This window comes from Macrotis lagotis, chromosome X (assembly GCF_037893015.1).
Source record: "Macrotis lagotis isolate mMagLag1 chromosome X, bilby.v1.9.chrom.fasta, whole genome shotgun sequence".
NCBI classification, from domain to species: Eukaryota; Metazoa; Chordata; class Mammalia; order Peramelemorphia; family Peramelidae; genus Macrotis; species Macrotis lagotis.
In genome coordinates, this window is record NC_133666.1 from 2757763 (window position 1) to 2783946 (window position 26184).

The window sequence follows — 26184 nt, forward strand, 5'->3', positions numbered from 1 at the left end:
TGTATCTAAACTACATTTTCTTTGAGGCTTTGGTTATTGATATTTTTTGAGTCAAAAAACTAACTATACTATTTCCAACTTCTTATAGCCTTTCACTTCTTTGATTTTATTATTCTATTTATCATTTGTTGAATGTATTTATTTAATGTATTTTTATTAATTTATGAAGCAATGAAAAAACAAAACAATCTTGAGAAAAACATATAACAGTGGTCCTGGACTGGACTGTTGCTCCATTGACTGGTTCTAAAGGGTTCTTATATGGTAATCCTTCATCTCTGTCACAAAGGAAAATGGGAATATATATATATATATATATATATATATATATATGTATATATATATATATATTATTTGTATATGTAATATATGTATTTATGCTTAGCTCCACAGAGTCCTCAAGTTGTAATCTTCAATTTCTTGAAAGTTCATCATTTTTGTCATACTACACAGAACAGCTTTATTCCAAGTCCTATTGCCTGCACCTGCCCCTACTTTGCACATATAATCACACATATAATTTCAGATTGTAATGACAATATAGAGAAACAACAAAATATTTCTTTCATATCTCCTGACCTCTCTCCACAATTTCCAGACACACACACACACACACACACACACACACGTACTGACGTACTGACTAAATGGTGGGTATCTTAGAGAGGATGAAGGAATCAGCAATCCGGTTTTAACAACTTGACATGATATGTAAAGACAGCGTATTTGCATATGACTATATTATAATTATATCTCTAGATCATTTGTTTATATGAACAAATATATCAATATTAATATTTATTAAAGATCAAATAAACCTATATTAATGGCAATAAATATACCAGTGTTTGTATACTCATCTATATGTGTGTGTAGATTTTAGGTACATATATTTCTATGTAGGTCCCCATATATTGTACAAGATCTAATGTACAGAGAGATGTATATGTACAAAGTTATTGGGGGTGTCGCAAATCATATGCGGCACCTAGGATATATTAATAGAATACATGTATCAATATAGAAACGCATCAATACACATGCATCAGTATGCACATGTATCAATACACATGCCTCAAAATACATATTATAATTATATCTCTGCATGCCATACATATGCCTCAGTAATCACATGCCATCAATATACACATGCTTCAATACACACGCATCAATATAAACAGGCATCAATATACTTATAATAATTATATCTCAACATCATTTTTATATGAACAAATATTTCAATATTAATATTTATTAAATATTCAAAAAAGTTATATTAACAGCAATAAATATACCTGTGTTGTATACATATATACATACATGTGCACATATTAGGTACATATGTTTCTGGGTAGGTCCCCAAATCTGGTACAAGATCTAATGTACACAGAGATGTATATGTACAGAGTAATTGGGGGTGTAGCAAATCATATGCCATGAAATGTGGCACCTATGATATCTGAATAGAATATGTGGATCATTATATATGCATCACTACACATATGCCTCAATACACATGGTTAAATAAATATATTACAATTATATCTCTACATGCAATATACATGCCTAAGTATACTTACATCAGTATCCACATGGATCAATCCACATGCTTCAATATACACATTCACCAGTACACATACATCAATATATACATGTATCAATACACACGCAACAATATACATATACATCAATATACATTTTATAATTATGTCTCTATATCCTTTGTTTATATGAACAATAATATCAATATTTATTAAGTATTAAACAAACTTATATTAATGGTGTTAAATATTCCTGTGTTTTTATACCAATCTACATGAGTGTGCACACAGGTGTATATATATATATATATATATATATATATATATATATATATATATATATATATATATATATATATGTATGTCCCCATGTCTGGTACAAGATCTAATGTACACAGAGATGTATATGTACAAAGTAATTGGGGGTGTAACAAATCCTATCCAATGAAAAGTTGCACCTATGGTATATTTTTTTTCTTTTTTTCTTTTTTAGGTTTTTTTGCAAGGCAATGGGGTTAAGTGGCTTGCCCAAGGCTGCGCTGCTACATAATGATTAAGTGTCTGAAGCCGGATTTGAACTGAGGTACTCCTGACTCCAGGGCCAGTGCTCTATCCATTATGCCACCTAGCCCCCCCCCCCCCCACCTATGATATCTTAATAGAATTCATGGATCAATATAGACATGCATTAATACACATACATGAATATAATATGGATCAGTACAGATGCCTCAGTATACATATTACCATATCTCTGCATCATATACATGCCTGCATATTCACATGCCTCAATATACAGTCACCCATATACATATGCCTCAATATACACAATCACCACTACACATGCATCAATATACACATGCATTAATACCTACCTAAAGATACATATTATAATTTTATTGTGATATCGTTTATATCAATAAATATATCAATTTTATTATTTGTTTAATATTAAATCAATATTTATAGCAATAAATATACCCACATTTGTATACAAACATGGATGCATATAAGCACTTCAGTCATGTATATTTGTGCTTGTTTACACACATTGGTCAGTGAACTTGGACACATCTGCATGTGTGTGCACATATTAGGTACATATATTTCTATGTAGGTCCCTTTATCTGGTACAAGATCTAATGTACACAGAGATGTATACGTGCAAAGTAATTAGGGGTGTCGCGGATCATATGCAATGAAACATGGCACCTAGGATGTCAATAAAATACATGGATCAATATACATACCTCGATATAACCGTGGATTAGTCCACATGCCTCAATATACATATTACACTAGTATCTCTGCCTGCCATATACTTGTCTCAGTATTCACGTGCCTCAATACCTAGTCATCCATATACCCATGGATCAATACACATGCCTCAATATACACATTCACCAATATCCATGCATCAATAGACACATGCATCCATATACACATGCCTCAATTTTCATATTATGATTATATCTCGATGTAGTTTGTTTCTGTGAACAGATATGCCAATATTAATATTTATTCACTATTAAATAGACCTATGTTAATAGAAACAAATATACCCGTGTTTGCATACACACATGTATGCATATAAGCAACGCATACATGTATGTTCATACTCTTCTACAAAGATTTGCCAGTGCACTTGGATACCTGTACATGTGTGTGCACACATTAGGTACATATATTTCTATATAGGTCCACATATATGTTACAAGATCTAATGTACACAGAGATGTACATGTAGAAAGTAATCAGGTGTTGCAAATCATATGCAATGAAAAGTGGTACATATGATAGGTTAATAGAATATATGGAACAGTATACATGCATTAATATTCTCATGAGACAATATACATCCATCAAAATGCATATTAAAAGTATATCTCAACATGCCACATACATGCTTCAGTATTACCATGCCTCAATATATGTGCATCAGTATACACACGGATCAATGCACATACCTCAATATACACACTCACCAATACACTTGCCTCAATATACATATGCCTCAATATGCACCTGTGAATATACACATGCATCATTATACTTAATATAATTGTATCTCAATATAATGTTTATATGAACAAATGTATCAGTATCAATATTTATTAAATTTTAAATAAACATATTCTTTGCAATAAGTATCCCTGTGTTTGTATACCCATCTACATATGTGTGCACATATTTGGTACATATATTTCTATGTAGGTCCCCATATCTGGTACAAGATCTAATGTACTCAGAGATGTATATGTACCAAGTATTTGGAGGTGTTGTAAATCATATGCAATGAAATGTGACATCTGTAATATCTTAGTAGAATACATGGATTAGTATACATATTTCAATATACATATACATCAATATACAAATAGATTCATACACATGACTCCATATACATATTACACTTATATCTCTGCATGCCACATTACATGCCTCAGTATTTACATGCCTCAATATACATGTATCATTATAGACATGGATGAATACACATGCCTCAGTATACACATTCGCCACTGCACATGCTTTAATATACACATGCATCAATGCACTTGCTTCACTATACACATACCTTAATTCTGATAGCATAATTATTTCATGGCATCATTTGTTTATACGAACAAATATATCAATATTCATATTTGTTAAATATTAAATAAACCTATATTAATACCAGTGAATATACCTGTGTTTGTATGCATACATGTATACCTATAAGCGATGCATGCATACATGAACTTTCTTGTCTCTACAGATTGGTCAGTGCACTTGAATACATCTACTTGTGTGTGCACACATTAGGTACATATGTTTCTATGTAGCCCTGAACATGTAGTACAAGATTTAATGTACACAGAGATTTATATGTACAAAGTAATTGGCAGTGCAGCAAATCATATGCAATGAAATGTGGCACCTATGATATGTTGATAGAATACATGTATCAATATACATGCATTAATATACTGATGCCTAATTACACAAGCATCTGTATACGCGTGATCAATACACATGCATTAATATACACATTCTGCAATATACATGTATCAATATGCACATGCATCAATATACCAATGGATCAGTCCACATGCCTCAATATACATATTACACTTTTATCTCTTCATGCCAGATACATGCCTCAGTATTCACATTCCTTAATACACAGTCATCCATATACCCATGGGTCAATGCACATGCCTCAATATACACATGCATCTATATACAAATGCTTCAATTCACATATTGTAATTACATCTCAATATAATTTGTTTTTGTGAACAAATATGTCAATATTATATTTTAAATATTGAATATATCTATTTATAGCAATAAATATGCCTGGGTTTTATACAAACATGTATGCATTGAAGCAATGCACACATGATGTACATGCTTGTCTACAGAGATTGATCAGTGCACTTGGACACTTGTACATGTGTGTGCACACATTAGGTACATGTATTTCTATGTAGGTCTACATATCTGGTACGAGATCTAATGTATACAGAGAAGTATATGTACAAAGTAATTGGTATCTCGAATCATATGCAATGAAAAGTGTCACCTAGGATATCTTAATAGAATACATGGATCAATATACATGCATTAATATACACATTCACCACTACACATGAATCAATACACACATACCTCAGTATACGTATTCTAATTTTATTGCGATATCATTTGTTCATATCAATAAATATATCCATTTTAATATTTATTTGACATTAAGTAAACCTATGTTTATACCAATTAACATACCTGTGTTTGTATACAAACATGGATGCATATAAAGAATTCATTCATGTATGTTCATACTTGTCTGTAGAGATTGGTCAGTGCACTTGGATAAATCAATATGTGTGTGCACACGTTAGGTACATATATTTCTATATAGGTCCACATAATCTGGTACAAGATCTAATGTACACAGAGATGTATATGTACAAAGTAATTGGGATGTCACAAATCGTATGCAATGAAGAGTAGCACCTAGTATGTCTTAATAGAATACTTGCGTCAATATACATACTTCGATATACCCATGGATCAGTGCACATGCTTCAATATACATATTATGCTAGCATCTCTGCCTGCTGTATACTTGCCTCAGTATTCACATGCTTGAATACACAGTCATCCATATACTCATGGATCAATACACATGCCTCAATATATACATTCACTAATATCCATGCATCAATAGACACATGCAGCAATAAACACACATCCATATATACATGCTTCAGTTTTCATATTATGATTATATCTTGATATAGTTTGTTTTTGTGAACAAATATGCCAATATTAATATTTATTTGCTATTAAGTAGACCTGTGTTAATGGTAACAAATGTACCCGTGTTTGTATACATCCATATATGCACATAAGCAATGCATGCATGTACATTCATACTCATCTACACAGATTCGCCAGTGCACTTGGACACCTGTATTGGTGTGTGTACATATTTGGTACATATATTTCTATGTAGGTCCTCATATCTGGTACAAGATCTAATGTACTCAGAGGTGTATATGTACAAAGTATTTGGAGGTGTTAGAAATCATATACAATGAAATGTGGCACCTGTGATGTCGTAATAGAATACGTGGATCAATATACATGTTTCAATATATACATGCATTGATATACAAATAGATTTGTGCACATGCCTCAGTATACAAGTTCCCCTTATATCGCTGCATTGCACATACATGCCTCAGGATTTACATGCCTCAATATGCATGCTTCATTATACACATGGATGAATATACATGCCTCAATATAGGAGGGTCAAAGCCAGGGAAGGAGGGATGTGGGACCTTTCCAGAACCAGGACAGGGGCCCCTTCTTTCAGGGAGGGTTTGCGGGCTCCAGAGCAGCCCCTCAAGGGGGATCCCAGCTACTGTCCCTGCCTGGGTCACTTGTCTGCTTTCTGGGTATAAGGTGTGTATATTCACCCTTCCATTTTGTCTTCTTTCTAGGGGTCACCAAATTTTATTTAGGGGGTACAGGGGATTGTCTGACACTTGCTTTGTGCCAATTGCCAAGATTGGGTGGAGGGAAGGGGCCTGGTGGGCCTGTGCCAGGCCTCTGAATGTATCCCTCCCATCTCTCTGGGGCACCAAGGAGATTCGGGGCCTAACAACTGTCCGTGCGTGTCACTGTGGGATGGGTGACCCCAGCATTTTATTGACTGTACTCCTCGGGAGCTAGGTGCCATCCATTGCCAAGGGAGGACCTTCCCTCCCAGACCAGACTGAGAGCAACCAAGACACAGGAGCCCAGGCCGAAAGTAGGGATTAGCTGTATCTGACCAGAAGCGGGGTCCTCTGGAATGGAGGGGGACTTTGGCTCCCAGTGGGGGGGCAGGGTGACTTAGGCCCCCCCATCTCACTTGCCTCCCAAGTGATGGGGGGACTTTGTTTTCCAGTGGGAGGCAGGGTGACTTAGGCTCCCCATCTTGCTTAGATGCTGGGTGGGGAGGGCGACTTAGGCTCCCCATCTCCCTTGGGTGCCCATTAGGGGAGACTTTGGCTCCCAGTTGGGGGGAGGGTGACTTAGGCTCCCCATCTCCTTTGGGTGCCCATTGGGGGAGACTTTGGCTCCCAGTGGGGGGCAGGGTGACTTAGGCTCCCCATGTCCCAAGGCTCCCATGTATGTGGAGGACTTTGACTCCTAGTAGGGGGAGGATGACTTATGCCCCCATCTCCCTTGCTTCCTGAGTGGGGGGGGACTTTGGCTCCCAGTGGAGGAAGGATGACTGGCTCCCAGTGGGGGGGGGGGAGGTGGCAGGCTCCTCATCTCCTTTTAATCCTCAGTGGGAGGAAGGTGACTCTTAGGCTCCCCATCTCCCTTGTCGTGTGTGTGTTTGTGTGTGTGTGTGTGTGTGTGTGTGTGTGTGTGTATATGAATGAGACTTTGACAACCAGTAGGGGGAGTGGGTTAAGTGGCTTTCCCAAGGCCACACAGCTCCCTAATGATTAAGTGACTGAAATCGGATTTGAACTGAGGTACTCCTGACTCCAGGGCTGGTGCTCTATCCATTGGGCCACCTATCCCCCCCCCACCTGTGGTATCTTAATAGAATACATGGATAAATATCCATTTATCAATATAGATGTGCATTAAGATACATGCTTGAATATACATGTGGATCAGTACAGATGCCTCAGTATACATATTACTATGATATCTTTGTGTGTCATATACATGCCTCTGTATTCACATGCCTCAATACACAGTCATCCATATACATATGCCTCAGTATACACATTCACCTCTACACATTCATCAGTATACACCTACCTCAAGATACATATTCTAATTTTATCATGATAGCTTTTGCGTATATGAGTAAATATATCAATTTTAATATTTAATATTAAATCAGTCTATATAGCAATAAAAATACCTGTGTTTGTATACAAACGTGGATGCTCATAAGCATTTCATTCATTCATGTTCATGCTTGTCTGCACACAATGGTCTGTGCACTTGGACACATCTACATGTGTGTGCACACATTAGGTACATATATTTCTCTGTGGGTCCCTATATCTGGTACAAGATCTAATGTACACAGAGAGGTAATCAGGGGTGTTGCGAATCGTATGCAATGAAAAGTGGCACCTAAGATATCTTAATAGGATACACGGATCAATATACATACCTCCATATACCCAGGGATCAGTCCACGTGCCTCAATATACATATTACACTAGTATCTCTGCCTGCCATATACTTGTCTCAGTATTCACGTGCCTCAGTACACAGTCATCCATATACCCATGGATCAATACACATGCCTCAATATACACATTCACCAATATCCATACATCAGTAGACACATGCATCAATACACACACATCCATATACACATGCCTCAATTTTCATATTATGATTCTATCTCGATATAGTTTGTTTTTGTGAACAAATATGCCAATATTAATATTTATTTGCTATTAAATAGACCTATATTAGAAACAAATATGCCCATGTTTGTATACATCCATGTATGCACCTAAGGAATGCATACATGTATGTACATATTCGTCTGTGCAGATTTTCCAGTACACTTGGACACATTTACATGTGTGTGCAGACATAAGGTACATATATTTCTATGTAGGTACACATATCTGTTACAAGATTTAATGTACACAGAGATGTTTTTGTACAAAGAAATTGGAGGTGTCGCCAAACATATGCAATGAAAAGTGGTACCTATGATAGGATTATCGAATACGTGGAACAATATACATGTATTAATATACTCATGCATGAATACACATCCATCAAAATACATATTAAAATTATATTTCTGCATGCCATATACGTGCTTCAGTATTCCCTCGCCTCAATATACATACATCAGTATATGCATGGATCAATTCACATGCCTCAGTATGCACTCATCAACATACACATGCCTCAATATAAACGCATGAACAAACACAAGCGTCATTATTGTTATTCTAATTGTATCTCAAAATCATTGGTTTATATGAACAAACTTATCAATATTAATATTTCTTAAATATTGAACAAACATATTCTTCCCAATAAATATCCCTGTTTTTGTGTACACATCTACATATGTGTGCACACACTTGGTATTTACATTTATGTGTAGGTCCCCATATCTGGGACACAATTTAATGTACTCAGAGATGTATATGTACAAAGTATTTGGAGGTGTTGCAAATCATATGTAATGTAATGTGGCACCTGTGATGTCTTAATAGAATATGTGGATCAATATACATGTTTCAATATACACATACATCAATATACAGATAGATTCATACACATGCCTTGATATACAAGTTCCCTTTATATCTCTGCATGCCCCATACATGCATCAGGATTTACATGCCTCAACAGGCACGTGTCATTTTACACATGGACGAATACACATGCCTCGATATACACTTTGACCACTACATATGCATCAATAGACACATGCCTCAATGTACTCACTTCCCTATACACATGCCTTTATACAGATATCATAATTATATCATGGCATCATTTGTTTATACGAACAAATATCTCAATATTAATATTTGTTAAATAGTAAATAAGCCTATATTAATAGCCGTCAAAATACCTTTGTATATGAACACATATACTTATAAGTGATGCATGCATGTACGTACTTTCTTGTCTCCACAGAATGGTCAGTGCACTTGAACACTTCTACTTTTGTGTGCACACATGAGGTACATTTGTTTCTGTGTAGCTCCAAACATGTGGTACAAGATTGAATGTACACAGAGATTTATATGTACAGAGGAATTGGCGGTGTAGCAAACCATTTGCAATGAAAAGTGGCACCTATGATATGTTAATAGAGTACATGGATCATTATACATGCTTCCATAAACTCATGCATCAATATACACATGGATCATTACACATGTCTCAATATACACATGCACCACTATACATGCATCAGTACACACAATTCAATATATATGTACCTCAATATATGTATAATAGTTATATCATAATGCCATTTGTTTATGTGAACCAATGTATCAATTTTAAGTTATTAAATAAACCTATGCTTATAGAAATAAATATACCTGTGTTTGTATACACATCTACATGTATCTGCACATATTAGGTACGTCTATTTCTATGTAGGTACACATATGTGTTACAAGATGTAATGTACACAGAGATGTATATATACAAAATAATTGGGGGTGTAGCAAATCATATGCAATGAACTGTGACTCCTAAGATATCTTAATAGAATACCTGGATCGATAAACTCGCCTCAGTACACACTTGCATCAGTATACCAATGGATCAGTACACTTGCCTTGATATACATATTCCACTAATATCTCTGCATGCCATGATATATACCTCAGTATTCACATTCCTCAATAGACAGATATCCATATACACCTGGATCAAGACACATGCCTCACTGTACATATTCACCACTACAGCTACATCGAAATACGTATGCATCAATACACACGCTGCAGTCTACACTTGGCTCAGTATACATGTAATAATTATATCATGATATCATTTGGTGAACAACTATATCCATTTTAACATTGTTTACATATTAAATAAACCTGTATTTATGGCAACATACATGCCTGTGGTTGTATAAAAACATATAAGGATATAAGCAATGCATTTAGTTATGTACATAGTTTTCTGCACAGATTGTTCAGTGTACTTGTATACAGATACATGTGGGTGCATATATTAGGTACTTTTATTTGTAGGTCCCCAAATCTGGTACCTGATGTAATGTACCCAGGCAAGTATATGTACAAAATAATTGGTGGTTTAGCTAATCATATGCAGTGAAAAGTGGCACCTCTGATATGTCAAGAGAAGTCGTGGATCAATATTCATGCCTCCATACACTTGCATCAATATATATATATATTAAAAATATACTTGTGCATGCCATATACATGGCTGTGTATTCTGATGCCTCAATAATCTTGCATAGACATACCCATGGATCATTGCAGATGCATCAAAATACACATGCATCAATATACATCTTAAAATTATATCACGATATCCTTTATATGAACAGTTATATCAATATTAATGTTTGTTTCTTATTGAACAACCCTATATTAATGGCCTTAAATATACCTGTGTTTGTATATGCATCAACATGTGTGTGTACACATTGTGTACATATTTTTCTGTGTAGGTCCCCATATCTGCTACAAGATCTAATGTACTCAGACCTGTCTATGTACAAAGTAATTGGGGGTGTAACAAATCATACCCAATGAAAAGTTGCACCTATGACATCTTTTTTCTCTTTTTTTTCTTTTTTAGGTTTTTGCAAGGAAGTGGGGTTAAGTGACTTGTCCAAGGCCACACAGCACCATGAAGATTAAGTGTCTGAAGCCGGATTTGAACTGAGCTACTCCTGGCTCCAGGGCTGGTGCTGTATCCACTGGGCCACCTAGCCCCACCCCCCCACCTGTGGTATCTTAATAGAATGCATGGATCAGTATCCATGTATCAATATAGACATGCGTTAAGATACATTCTTGAATATACATATGCATCAGTACAGATGCCTCAGTATACATATTACTTAGCTAACTTTGTGTGTTATATACATGCCTCCGTATTCTCATGGCTCAATAGACACTCATGCCCATACATATGCCTCAATATACACATTCACCACTACACATGCATCAATACACACCTACACCAAGATACATATTCTAATTTTATCGTGATAGTGTTTGTTATATGAATAAATATATCATTTTTATATTAATTTAATATGAAATCAATCTATATTTATAGCAATAAATATAACTGTTTTAGTATGCAAACGTGGATGCACATAAGCACTTCATTCATGTATGTTTGTGCTTGTCTGCAGACATTGGTCTGTGCCCTTGGACACATCTACATGTGTGTGCACACATTCAGTACATATATTTCTCTGTAGGTCCCCTTATCTGGTACAACATCTGGTACACAAGATACGTATATGTACAAAGCAATCAGGTGTGTAGCAAATCGTATGCAATGAAAAGTGTAACCTTAGGATATTTTAAAAGAATACACAGATCAACATACATTCTTCGATATACCCATGGATGTGTCCACATTCCTCAGTATATTTATTCCACTGGCATCTCTGCCAGCCGAATACTTCCCTCAGTATTCACATGCCTCAATACACAGTCATCCATATATCCATGGATCAATACACATGCCTCAATATACACATTCAACAGTACAGCTACATCAAAATATGTGTGCAGAAATGCACAGGCTTCAGTCTACACTTGGCTCAGTATACATGTAATAATTATATTACGATAGCGTTTGGTGAAGTGAACAACTATATCCATTTTAACATTGTTTACGTATTAAACCTTTATTTATGGAAACATACATGACTGTGTTTGCATAAAAACATATAAATTCGGTATGTACATACTTTTCTGCACGGACTGTTCAGTGTATTTGGATACATCTACATGTGGGTGCATACATTAGGTACTTTTATTTGTAGGTACCCAAATCTTAAACAAGATCTAATGTACCGAGGCATGTACATTTACAAAAAAATTGGGGGTGTAGCTAATCATATGCAGTGAAAAGTGGCATCTGTGATATATCAAGAGAATACATGGATCAATACTCATGCCCTAATATACTCATGCCTCCATACACTTGCATCATTATACATATTAAAAATATACTTGTGCATGCCATATACATGGCTGTGTATTGTCATGCCTTGATCATCTTGCATAGACATACCCATGGATCAATGCACGTGCATCAAAATACACATTCCTCAATATACATCTTATAATTATATCAGGATATACTTTGTATGAACAGTTCCATCAATGTTAATGTTTATTTCATATTGAACACCACTATATTAATGGCCTGAAATGTACTTGTGTTTGTATACGCATCAACATGTTCGTGCACACATTGTATACATATTTTTCTATGTAGGTCCCCATATCTGCTATAAGATCTAATGTACTCAGACCTGTCTATGTACAAAGTAATTGGGGGTGTAACAAATCATACCCAATGAAAAGTTGCACCTATGACATCTTTTTTCTCTTTTTTTTTTTCTTTTTTAGGTTTTTGCAAGGCAGTGCGTTTAAGTGACTTGTGCAAGGCCACAAAGCCCCATGATGATTAAGTGTCTGAAGCCGGATTTGAACTGAGGTACTCCTGACTCCAGGGCTGGAGCTGTATCCACTGGGCCACCTAGCCACCCCCCCCCCCCGTGGCATCTTAATAGAATACATGGCTCAGTATCTATGTATCAATATAGACATGCATTAACTTACATGCTTGAATATACATATGGATCAGTACAGATGCCTCAGTATACATATTAGTATGGTATCTTTGTGTGTCATTTACATGCCTCCGTATTCACATGGCTCAATACACAGTCATGCATATAGATATGCCTCAATATACACATTCACCACTACACATTCATCAATACTCACCTACACCTAGATACATAGTCTTATTTTATGGTGATAGTGTTTGTTATATGAGTAAATATATCAATTATAATATTAATTTAATATTAAATCAATCTATATTTATAGCAATAAAAATAACTGTTTTAGTATACAAACATGGATGCACACAAGCACTTCATTCATGTATGTTTGTGCTTTTCTGCAGACATTGGTTCGTGCAATTGGACACATCTACATGTGTGTGGACATATTCAGTACATATATTTCTCTGTAGGTCCTCATATCTGTTAAAAGATCTAATGTACACAAGAGATATACATGTACAAAGTAATCAGGTGTGTTGCGAATCGTATGCAATGAAAATTGGCACCTAAGATATCTTAATAGAATACAGAGATCAATATACATTCTTGGATATACCCATGGATGTGTCCACATCTCTCAGTATACTTATTCCACTAGCATCTCTGCCTGCAATGTACTTCCATCAATATTCACATGCCTCAATACACAGTCATCCATATACCCATGGATCAATACACATGCCTCTATATACACATTCACCAGTACACCTACATCAAAATACGTGTGCAGAAATACACAGGCTTCAGTCTACACTTGGCTCAGTATACATGTAATAATTATATCATGATAGCGTTTGATGAAGTGAACAACTATATCCATTTTTACATTGTTTGCATATTAAATAAACCCGTATGGCAAAATACATGCCTGTGGTTGCATAAAAAGATATAAATTCGGTATGTACATACTTTTCTGCACGGATTGTTCAGTGTACGTGGATACATCTACACGTGGGTGCATAAATGAGGTACTTTTACTTGCAGGTACCCAAATCTCGTACAAGATCTAATGTACCCAGGCATGCATATTTACAAAAAAATTGGGGGTGTAGCTAATCATATGCAGTGAAAAGTGGCACCTGTGATATATCAAGAGAATACATGGATCAGTTCTCATGCCCTAATATACTCGTGCCTCCATATACTTGCATCAGTATACATATTAAAAATATACTTGTGCATGCCATATACATGGCTGTGTATTGTCATGCCTCAATCATCTTGCATAGACATACCCATGAATCAATGCACATGCATCAAAATACACATTCCTCAATATACGTCTTATAATTATATCACGATATCCTTTATACGAACAGTTATACCAGTGTTAATGTTTTTTTCTTATTGAACAACCCTATATTAATGGCCTTAAATATACCTGTGTTTGTATATGCATCAACATGTGCGTACACACATTGTGTACATATTTTTCTATGTAGGCCCCCATATCTACTACAAGACCTAATGTACTCAGACCTGTCTATGTGCAAAGTAATTGGCGGTGTAACAAATCATACCCAAGGAAAAGTTGCACCTATGACATCTTTTTTCTCTTTTTTTTCTTTTTTTTAGGGTTTTGCAAGGCAGTGGGGTTAAGTGACTTCTCGAAGGCCACACAGCACCATGATGACTAAGTGCTTGAAGCCGGATTTGAACTAAGCTACTCCTGAATCCAGGGCTGGTGCTGTATCCACTGGGCCACCTAGGCACCCTCCCCAACTGTGGTATCTTAATAGAATACATGGATATGTATCTATGTATCAATATAGACATGCATTTAGATACATTCTTGAATATACATATGCGTTGGTACAGATGCCTCAGTATACATATTACTTAGCTAACTTTGTGTGTTATATACATGCCTCTGTATTGTCATGGCTCAATACACACTCATGCCCATATATATGCCTCAGTATACACATTCACCACTACACATGCATCAATACACACCTACACCAAGATACATATTCTAATTTTATCGTGATAGTGTTTGTTATATGAATAAATATATCATTTTTATATTAATTTAATATGAAATCAATATATTTATAGCAATAAATATAACTGTTTCAGTATGCAAACATGGATGCAAATAAGAACTTCATTCATGTATGTTTCTGTTTGTCTGCAGACATTGGTCTGTGCCCTTAGATACATCTACATGTGTGTGCATACATTCAGTACATATATTTCTCTGTAGGTCCCCTTATCTGGTACAATATCTGGTACACAAGAGATGTATATGTACAAAGCAATCAGCTGTGTCGCGATTCATATGCAATGAAAAGTGGCACCTTAGGATATCTTAATAGAATATACAGTTCAACATACATTCTTCAATATACCAATGGATGTGTCCACATTCCTCAATATACTTATTCGACTAGCATCTCTGCCAGCCATATACTTCCCTCAGTATTCACATGGATCAATACACATACTCACGACTACAGCTACATCAAAATATGTATGCAAAAATACACACGCTTCAGTCTACGCTTGGCTCCGTATACCTATAATAATTATATCACGATTTCGTTTGGTGAAGTTCAAAAATATATCCATTTCTAAATTTTTTACTTATTAAATAAACCTGTATTTATGGCAACATAGATGCCTGTGGTTGTATAAAAACATATCAGGATATAAGCAATGCATTTAGGTATGTACATACTTTTCTGCACGGATTGTTCAGTGCACTTGGATACATCTACATGTGGGTGCATACATTAGGTACTTTTATGTGTAGGTCCCAAAATCTGGTACAAGATGAAATGTACGTATATGTACAAAATAATTGGGGGTGTACCTAATCATATTCAGTGAAAAGTGTCACCTCTGATATGTCAAGAGAATTCGTGGATCAATATTTATTCATGAATATAGTCATGCTCCCATACACTGGCATTAATATACATATTAAAAATATACTTGTGCATGCCATATACAAGCCTGTGTATTCTCATGCCTCAATAATCTTGCATAGACATACGAATGGATCAGTGCACATGCATCAAAATACACGTCTCAATATCCATCTTATAATTCTATCAGGATATCCTTTGTATGAACAGTTATATCAATGTTAATGTTTATTTCATATTGAACACCCCTATATTAATGGCCTGAAATGTACCTGTGTTTCTATATGCATCAACATGTGTGTGCACACATTGTGTACATATTTATATGTATGTCCCCATATCTGCTACGAGATCTAATGTACTCAGACCTGTCTATGTACAAAGTATTTGGGGGTGTAACAAATGATACCCAGTGATTAGTTGCACCTATGACGCCTTTTTTCTTTTTTTTTTCTTTTTTAGGTTTTTGCAAGGCAGTACGTTTAAGTGAGTTGTGCAAGGCCACAAAGCACCATGATGATTAAGTGTCTGAAGCCGCATTTGAACTGAGGTACTCCTGAATCCAAGGCTGGTGCTGTATCCACTGGGCCACCTAGCCACACCCCGACCTGTGGCATCTTAATAGAATACATGGATCAGTATCCATGTATCAATATAGACATACATTTAGATACATTCTTGAATATACATATGCATCAGTACAGATGCCTCAGTATACATATTACTATGTTAACTTTGTGTGTTATATACATGCCTCTGTATTCTCATGGCCCGATACACACTCATGCCTATACATATGCCTCAATATACACATTCACCACTACACATGCATCAATGCACACCTACAACAAGATAACATATTTTAATTTTTTTGTGATAGTGTTTTTTATATGAATAAATATATTAATTGTATATTAATTTAATGTGAAATATATCTATATTTATAACAATAAGTATAACTGTTTTAGTATGGAAACGTGGATGCACATAAGCAGTTCATCCATGGTCCGTGCACTTGGACATATCTGCATGTGTGTGCACACATTCAGTACATATATTTGTGTGTAGGTGCCCATATCTGGTACAATATCTAATGAACACAAGAGATGTATATGTACAAAGTAATCAGGGGTGTCGCGAATCTTTTGCAGTAAAAAGTGGCACCTTAGGACATCTTAATAGAATACACACATTAACATATATTCTTCGATATACCCATGGATGTGTCCACATTCCTCAGTATACTTATTCCACTATGTGTGCTTGTCTGCACACATTGGTCCATGCCCTTGGACACATCTACATTTGTGTGCATACATTCAGTACCTATATTTCTGTGTAGGTCTCCATATCTGGGACAAGATCTAAATACACACGCTTCAGTCTACACTTGGGTCAGTATACATATAATAATTATATCACGATATAAATTGGTGAGATGAACAACTATATCCAATTTAAAATTTTTTACATATTAAACAAACCTGTATTTATGGCAACATAGATGCCTGTGGTTGTATAAAAATATGTGAGGGTATAAGCCATGCATTTAGTTATGTACATACTTTTCTGCACAGCTTGTTCAGTGCATTTGGATATATCTACGTGTGCATGCATACATTAGGTACTTTTATTTGTGGGCCTCCAAATCAGCTTCAAGATGTAATGTACAAAATAATTGGGGGTGTACCTAATCATATTCAGTGAAAAGTGGCACCTCTTACATGTCAAGAGAATTCGTGGATCAATATTCGTTCTTTAATATAGTCAGGCTCCCATACACTTGCATGAATATACATATTAAAAACATACTTGTGCATGCCATATACATGCCTGTGTATTCTGTTGCCTCAATACTCTTGCATAGACATACCCATGGATCAATGCACATTCATCAAAATACACTTGTCTCAATATCCATCTTATAATTCTATCAGGATATCCTTTGTATGGACAGTTATAGCAATGTTAATGTTTATTTCATATTGAACACCCCTATAGTAATGGCCTGAAATGTACCTGTGTTTGTATACGCATCAAGATGTGTTTTTCTATGTAGGTCCCTATATCTGCTACAAGATCTAACGTACTGAGACCTGCCTATGTACAAAGTAATTGGCGGTGCCTCAAATCATACCCTATGAAAAGTTGTACGTATGACATCTTTTTTCTCTTTTTTTTTTGTTTTTTAGGTTTTTGCAAGGCAGTGGGCTTAAGTGACTTTTCCAAGGCCACGCAGCACCGTGATGATTAAGTGTCTGAAGCCGGATTTGAACTGAGCTACTCCTGAATCCAGGGCTGGTGCTGTATCCACTGGGACACCTATCTGCCCCGCCCCCCACCTGTGGCATCTTAATAGAATTCATGGCTCAGTATCTATGTATCAATATAGACTTGCTTTAAGATATATTCTTGAATATATATCTGCATCAGTACAGATGCCTCAGTATACATATTACTTAGCTACCTTTGTTATATACATATATATACACATCTGTATTCTCATGGCTCAATAGACACTCATGCCCATACATATGCCTCAATATACACATTCACCACTACACATACATCAATACACACCTACAACAAGACACATATTCTAATTTTATCATGATAGTGTTTGTTACATGAAAAAATATATATCATTTTTTTATACTAATTTAATATGAAATCAATATATTCATAGCAATAAATATAACTGTTTTAGTATGCAAACGTGGATGCAAATAAGCACTTCACTCATGTATGTTTGTGTTTGTCTGCAGACATTGGTCTGTGCCCTTGGACACATCTACATGTGTGTGCATATATTCAGTAGATATATTTCTCTGTAGGTCCCCATATCTGGGACAAGATCTGGTATACAAGAGATGTATATGTACAAATCAATGAGGTGTGTAGCAAATCATATGCAGTGAAAATGTCATCTTAGGATAGCTTAAGAGAATAGACACATTGACATACATTCTTCTATATACCCATGGATGTGTCCACATTCCTCAATATACTTATTCCACTATCATCTCTGCCAAGCATATACTTCCCTCAGTATTCACATGGATCAATACACATATTCACCACGACAGCTACATCAAAATACCTATACAAAAATACACACGCTTCAGTCTACACTTCGCTCAGTATACATATAAGAATTATATCACCATGTAGTTTGGTGAAATGAACTATAAGCATTTAAAAATTTTTTACATATTAAATAAACCTGTATTTATGGCCTCCATATATATATATCTTATAATTATATGACGATATCTTTTGTATGAACAGTTATATCAATGTTAATGCTTATTTCATATTATACACCCCTATATCAATGGCCTGAAGTATACATGTGTTTGTATACGCATCAACATGTGTTTTTCTCTGTAGGTCCCTATATCTGCTACAAGATCTAATGTACTCAGACCTGTCTATGTACAAAATAATTGGGTGTGCAAAAATCATGCCCAATAAAATTTGCACCTATTACATCTTTTCTCTCTTTTTTTTTCTTTTCTAGGTTTTTGCAAGGTAGTAGGTTGACGTGACTTGTTGAAGGCCACACAGCACCATGATGATTAAGTGTCTGAAGCCAGATTTGAAGTGAGGTACTCCTGACTTCAGGGCTGGTGCTGTATCCACTGGACCACCTAGCCGCCCCCCCCCACCTGTGGCATCTTAATAGAATACATGGCTTAGTATCTATGTATCAATATAGACATGCTTTAAGATATATTCTTGAATATACATATGCATCAGTACAGATGCCTCAGTAAACATATTACTTAGCTACCTTTGTGTGTTATATACATACCTCCATATTCTCATGGCTCAATAGACACTCATGCCCATACATGTGCCTCAATATACACATTCATCACTACACATGCATCACTACACACCTTCACAAAGATACATATTCTAATTTTATCGTGATAGTGTTTGTTATATGAATAATATGTCATTTTTATAGTTAATTTAATATGAAATCTGTATATTTATAGCAATAAATATAACTGTTTTAGTATGCAAACGTGGATGCACATGAGATGTTCATCCATGTATGTTTGTGCTTGTCTGCACACATTGGTCTGTCCCCTTGGGCACATCTACATGTGTGTGCACACATTCAGTACATATATTTCTGTGTAGGTCCCCATATCTGAGACAAGATCTGGTATACAAGAGATGTATATGTACTAATCAATCAGGTGTGTAGCGATTCATATGCAACGAAAATGTCACCTTAGGATAGCTTAAGAGAATAGACACATTAACATACATTCTTCTATATACCCATGGATGTGTCCACATTCCTCAATATACTTATTGGACTAGCATCTCTGCCAGCCATATACTTCCCTCAGTATTCACATGGATCAATACACATATTCACCACTACAGCTACATCAAAATAGGTATACAAAAATACACATGCTTCAGTCTACGCTTGGTTCCGTATACGTATAATAATTATATCACGATTTCGTTTGGTGAAGTTCAAAAATATATCCATTTCAAAATTTTTTACGTATTAAATAAACCTGTAATTATGGCAATATAGATGCCTGTGGTTGTATAAAAACATATCAGGATATAAGCAATGCATTTAGTTATGTACCTACTTTTCTGCACAGATTGTTCAGTGCACTTGGATACATCTACAAGTGGGTGCATACATTAGGTACTTTTATGTGTAGGTCCCGAAATCTGGTACCTGATGTAATGTACCCAGGCATGTATATGTACGAAATAATTGGGGGTGTACCTAATCATATTCAGTGAAAAGTGGCACCTCTGATATGTCAAGAGAATTCGTGGATCAATATTCATTCATGAATACAGTCATGCTCCCATACACTTGCATTAATATACATATTAAAAATATACTTGTGCATGCCATATACATGCCCGTGTATTCTCATGCCTCAATAGTCTTGCATAGACATACCCATGGATCAGTGCACATTCATCAAAATACACTTGTCTCAATATCCATCTTATAATTCTATCAGGATATCCTTTGTATGGACAGTTATAGCAATGTTAATGTTTATTTCATATTGAACACCCCTATAGTAATGGCCTGAAATGTACCTGTGTTTGTATACGCATCAAGATGTGTTTTTCTATGTAGGTCCCTATATCTGCTACAAGATCTAACGTACTGAGACCTGCCTATGTACAAAGTAATTGGCGGTGCCTCAAATCATACCCTATGAAAAGTTGAACGTATGACATCTTTTTTCTCTTTTTTTTTTGTTTTTTAGGTTTTTGCAAGGCAGTGGGCTTAAGTGACTTTTCCAAGGCCACGCAGCACCGTGATGATTAAGTGTCTGAAGCCGGATTTGAACTGAGGTACTCCTGAATCCAGGGCTGGTGCTGTATCCACTGGGACACCTATCTGCCCCGCCCCCCACCTGTGGCATCTTAATAGAATACATGGCTCAGTATCTATGTATCAATATAGACATGCTTTAAGATATATTCTTGAATATACATATGCATCAGTACAGATGCCTCAGTATACATATTACTTAGCTACCTTTGTTTGTTATATACATATATACATACCTCCGTATTCTCATGGCTCAATAGACACTCATGTCCATACATATGCCTCAATATACACATTCACCTCTACACATACATCAATACACACCTACTCCAAGATACATATTCTAATTTTATCATGATAGTGTTTGTTACATGAAAAAATATATATCATTTTTTATACTAATTTAATATGAAATCAATATATTCGTAGCAATAAATATAACTGTTTTAGTATGCAAACGTGGATGCAAATAAGCACTTCACTCATGTATGTTTGTGTTTGTCTGCAGACATTGGTCTGTGCCCTTGGACACATCTACATGTGTGTGCATATATTCAGTACATATATTTCTCTGTAGGTCCCCATATCTAGGACAAGATCTGGTATACAAGAGATGTATATGTACAAATCAATGAGGTGTGTAGCGAATCATATGCAGTGAAAATGTCATCTTAGGATAGCTTAAGAGAATAGACACATTAACATACATTCTTCTATATACCCATGGATGTGTCCACATTCCTCAATATACTTATTCCACTATCATCTCTGCCAAGCATATACTTCCCTCAGTATTCACATGGATCAATACACATACTCACCACTACAGCTACATCAAAATACCTATACAAAAATACACACGCTTCAGTCTACACTTCGCTCAGCATACATATAATAATTATATCACCATGTAGTTTGGTGAAATGAACTATAACCATTTAAAAATTTTTTACATATTAAATAAACCTGTATTTATGGCCTCCATATATATCTTATAATTATATCATGATATCTTTGGTAAGAACAGTTATATCAATGTTAATGCTTATTTCATATTATACACCCTTATATTAGTGGCCTGAAGTGTACATGTGTCTGTATACGCATCAACATGTGTTTTTCTCTGTAGGTCCCTAAATCTGCTACAAGATCTAACGTACTCAGACCTGTCTATGTACAAAATAATTGGGTGTGTAAAAATCATAGCCAATAAAAAGTTGCACCTATGACATCTTTTCTCTCTTTTTTTTTTCTTTTTTAGGTTTTTGCAAGGTAGTAGGTTGAAGTGACTTGTCGAAGGCCACCCAGCACCATGATGATTAAGTATCTGAAGCCAGATTTGAACTGAGGTACTCCTGACTCCAGGGCTCGTGCTGTATCCACTGGACCACCTAGCCGCCGCCCCCCCCCCCCACCTGTGTCATCTTAATAGGATACATGGATCAGTATCTATGTATCAACATAGACATGCGTTAAGATATATTCTTGAATATACATATGCATCAGTATACATGCCTCAGTACACATATTACTTAGCTAACTTTGTGTGTTATATACATACCTCCATATTCTCATGGCTCAATAGACACTCATGCCCATACATGTGCCTCAATATACACATTCATCACTACACATGCATCACTACACACCTACACAAAGATACATATTCTAATTGTATCGTGATAGTGTTTGTTATATGAATAATATGTCATTTTTATATTAATTTAATATGAAATCTGTATATTTATAGCAATAAATATAACTGTTTTGGTATGCAAACGTGGATGCACATAAGCAGTTCATCCATGTATGTTTGTGCTTGTCTGCACACATTGGTCTGTGCCCTTGGACACATCTACATGCGTGTGCACACATGCAGTACATATATTTCTGTATAGGTCCCCATATCTGAGACAAGATCTGGTATACAAGAGATGTATATGTACTAATCGATCAGGTGTGTAGCGAATCATATACAAGGAAAATGTCACCTTAGGATAGCTTAAGAGAATAGAAACATTAACATACATTCTTCCATATACCCATGGATGTGTAAACATTCCTCAATATACTTATTCGACTCTCATCTCTGCCAGCCATATACTTCCCTCAGTATTCACATGGATCAATACACATACTCACCACTACAGCTACATCAAAATAGGTATACAAAAATACACACGCTTCAGTCTACGCTTGGCTCCGTATACCTATAATAATTATATCACGATTTCGTTTGGTGAAGTTCAAAAATATATCCATTTCTAAATTTTTTACTTATTAAATAAACCTGTAATTATGGTAACATAGATGCCTGTGGTTGTATAAAAACATATCAGGATATAAGCAATGCATTTAGTTATGTACCTACTTTTCTGCACGGATTGTTCAGTGCACTTGGATACATCTACAAGTGGGTGCATACATTAGGTACTTTTATGTGTAGGTCCCGAAATCTGGTACCTGATGTAATGTACCCAGGCATGTATATGTACGAAATAATTGGGGGTGTACCTAATCATATTCAGTGAAAAGTGGCACCTCTGATATGTCAAGAGAATTCGTGGATCAATATTCATTCATGAATACAGTCATGCTTCCATACACTTGCATTAATATACATATTAAAAATATACTTGTGCATGCCATATACATGCCCGTGTATTCTCATGCCTCAATAGTCTTGCATAGACATACCCATGGATCAGTGCACATTCATCAAAATACACTTGTCTCAATATCCATCTTATAATTCTATCAGGATATCCTTTGTATGGACAGTTATAGCAATGTTAATGTTTATTTCATATTGAACACCCCTATATTAATGGCCTGAAATGTACCTGTGTTTGTATACGCATCAAGATGAGTTTTTCTATGTAGGTCCCTATATCTGCTACAAGATCTAACGTACTGAGACCTGCCTATGTACAAAGTAATTGGCGGTGCCTCAAATCATACCCTATGAAAAGTTGTACCTATGAGATCTTTTTTCTCTTTTTTTTTTGTTTTTTAGGTTTTTGCAAGGCAGTGGGCTTAAGTGACTTTTCCAAGGCCACGCAGCACCGTGATGATTAAGTGTCTGAAGCCGGATTTGAACTGAGCTACTCCTGAATCCAGGGCTGGTGCTGTATCCACTGGGACACCTATCTGCCCCGCCCCCCACCTGTGGCATCTTAATAGAATACATGGCTCAGTATCTATGTATCAATATAGACTTGCTTTAAGATATATTCTTGAATATATATCTGCATCAGTACAGATGCCTCAGTATACATATTACTTAGCTACCTTTGTTTGTTATATACATATATATATACCTCTGTATTCTCATGGCTCAATAGACACTCATGCCCATACATATGCCTCAATATACACATTCACCACTACACATACATCAATACACACCTACAACAAGACACATATTCTAATTTTATCATGATAGTGTTTGTTACATGAAAAAATATATATCATTTTTTATACTAATTTAATATGAAATCAATATATTCGTAGCAATAAATATAACTGTTTTAGTATGCAAACGTGGATGCAAATAAGCACTTCACTCATGTATGTTTGTGTTTGTCTGCAGACATTGGTCTGTGCCCTTGGACACATCTACATGTGTGTACATATATTCAGTACATATATTTCTCTGTAGGTCCCCATATCTGGGACAAGATCTGGTATACAAGAGATGTATATGTACAAATCAATGAGGTGTGTAGCGAATCATATGCAGTGAAAATGTCATCTTAGGATAGCTTAAGAGAATAGACACATTAACATACATTCTTCTATATACCCATGGATGTGTCCACATTCCTCAATATACTTATTCCACTATCATCTCTGCCAAGCATATACTTCCCTCAGTATTCACATGGATCAATACACATACTCACCAGTACAGCTACATGAAAATACCTATACAAAAATACACACGCTTCAGTCTACACTTCGCTCAGCATACATATAATAATTATATCACCATGTAGTTTGGTGAAATGAACTATAACCATTTAAAAATTTTTTACATATTAAATAAACCTGTATTTATGGCCTCCATATATATCTTATAATTATATCATGATATCTTTGGTAAGAACAGTTATATCAATGTTAATGCTTATTTCATATTATACACCCTTATATTAGTGGCCTGAAGTGTACATGTGTCTGTATACGCATCAACATGTGTTTTTCTCTGTAGGTCCCTAAATCTGCTACAAGATCTAACGTACTCAGACCTGTCTATGTACAAAATAATTGGGTGTGTAAAAATCATAGCCAATAAAAAGTTGCACCTATGACATCTTTTCTCTCTTTTTTTTTCTTTTTTAGGTTTTTGCAAGGTAGTAGGTTGAAGTGACTTGTCGAAGGCCACCCAGCACCATGATGATTAAGTATCTGAAGCCAGATTTGAACTGAGGTACTCCTGACTCCAGGGCTCGTGCTGTATCCACTGGACCACCTAGCCGCCGCCCCCCCCACCTGTGTCATCTTAATAGGATACATGGATCAGTATCTATGTATCAACATAGACATGCGTTAAGATATATTCTT

The 26184-nt window shown here is 35.6% G+C and overlaps 1 long non-coding RNA gene across 16 annotated transcripts in view; it reads left to right on the top strand.

Moving 5' to 3' along the window:
- LOC141502482 (uncharacterized) overlaps window positions 1-26184 on the top strand; it is a 43702-nt gene that overhangs the window by 6847 nt on the left and 10671 nt on the right. For 5 of the 16 annotated variants that reach the window (XR_012472546.1, XR_012472544.1, XR_012472548.1 and 2 more), the window contains exons 2-12: window positions 2035-2124; window positions 11388-11540; window positions 13187-13274; window positions 14986-15137; window positions 16743-16830; window positions 18473-18581; window positions 19801-19888; window positions 21551-21638; window positions 22880-22967; window positions 24635-24743; window positions 25963-26050. This is a non-coding gene — a long non-coding RNA (uncharacterized LOC141502482). Of the gene's footprint in view, window positions 1-2034; window positions 2125-11387; window positions 11541-13186; window positions 13275-14985; window positions 15138-16742; window positions 16831-18472; window positions 18582-19800; window positions 19889-21550; window positions 21739-22879; window positions 22968-24634; window positions 24823-25962; window positions 26051-26184 lie in introns of those variants that run through there. The other 11 variants (XR_012472547.1, XR_012472538.1, XR_012472540.1 and 8 more) reach the window with 11 other exon arrangements.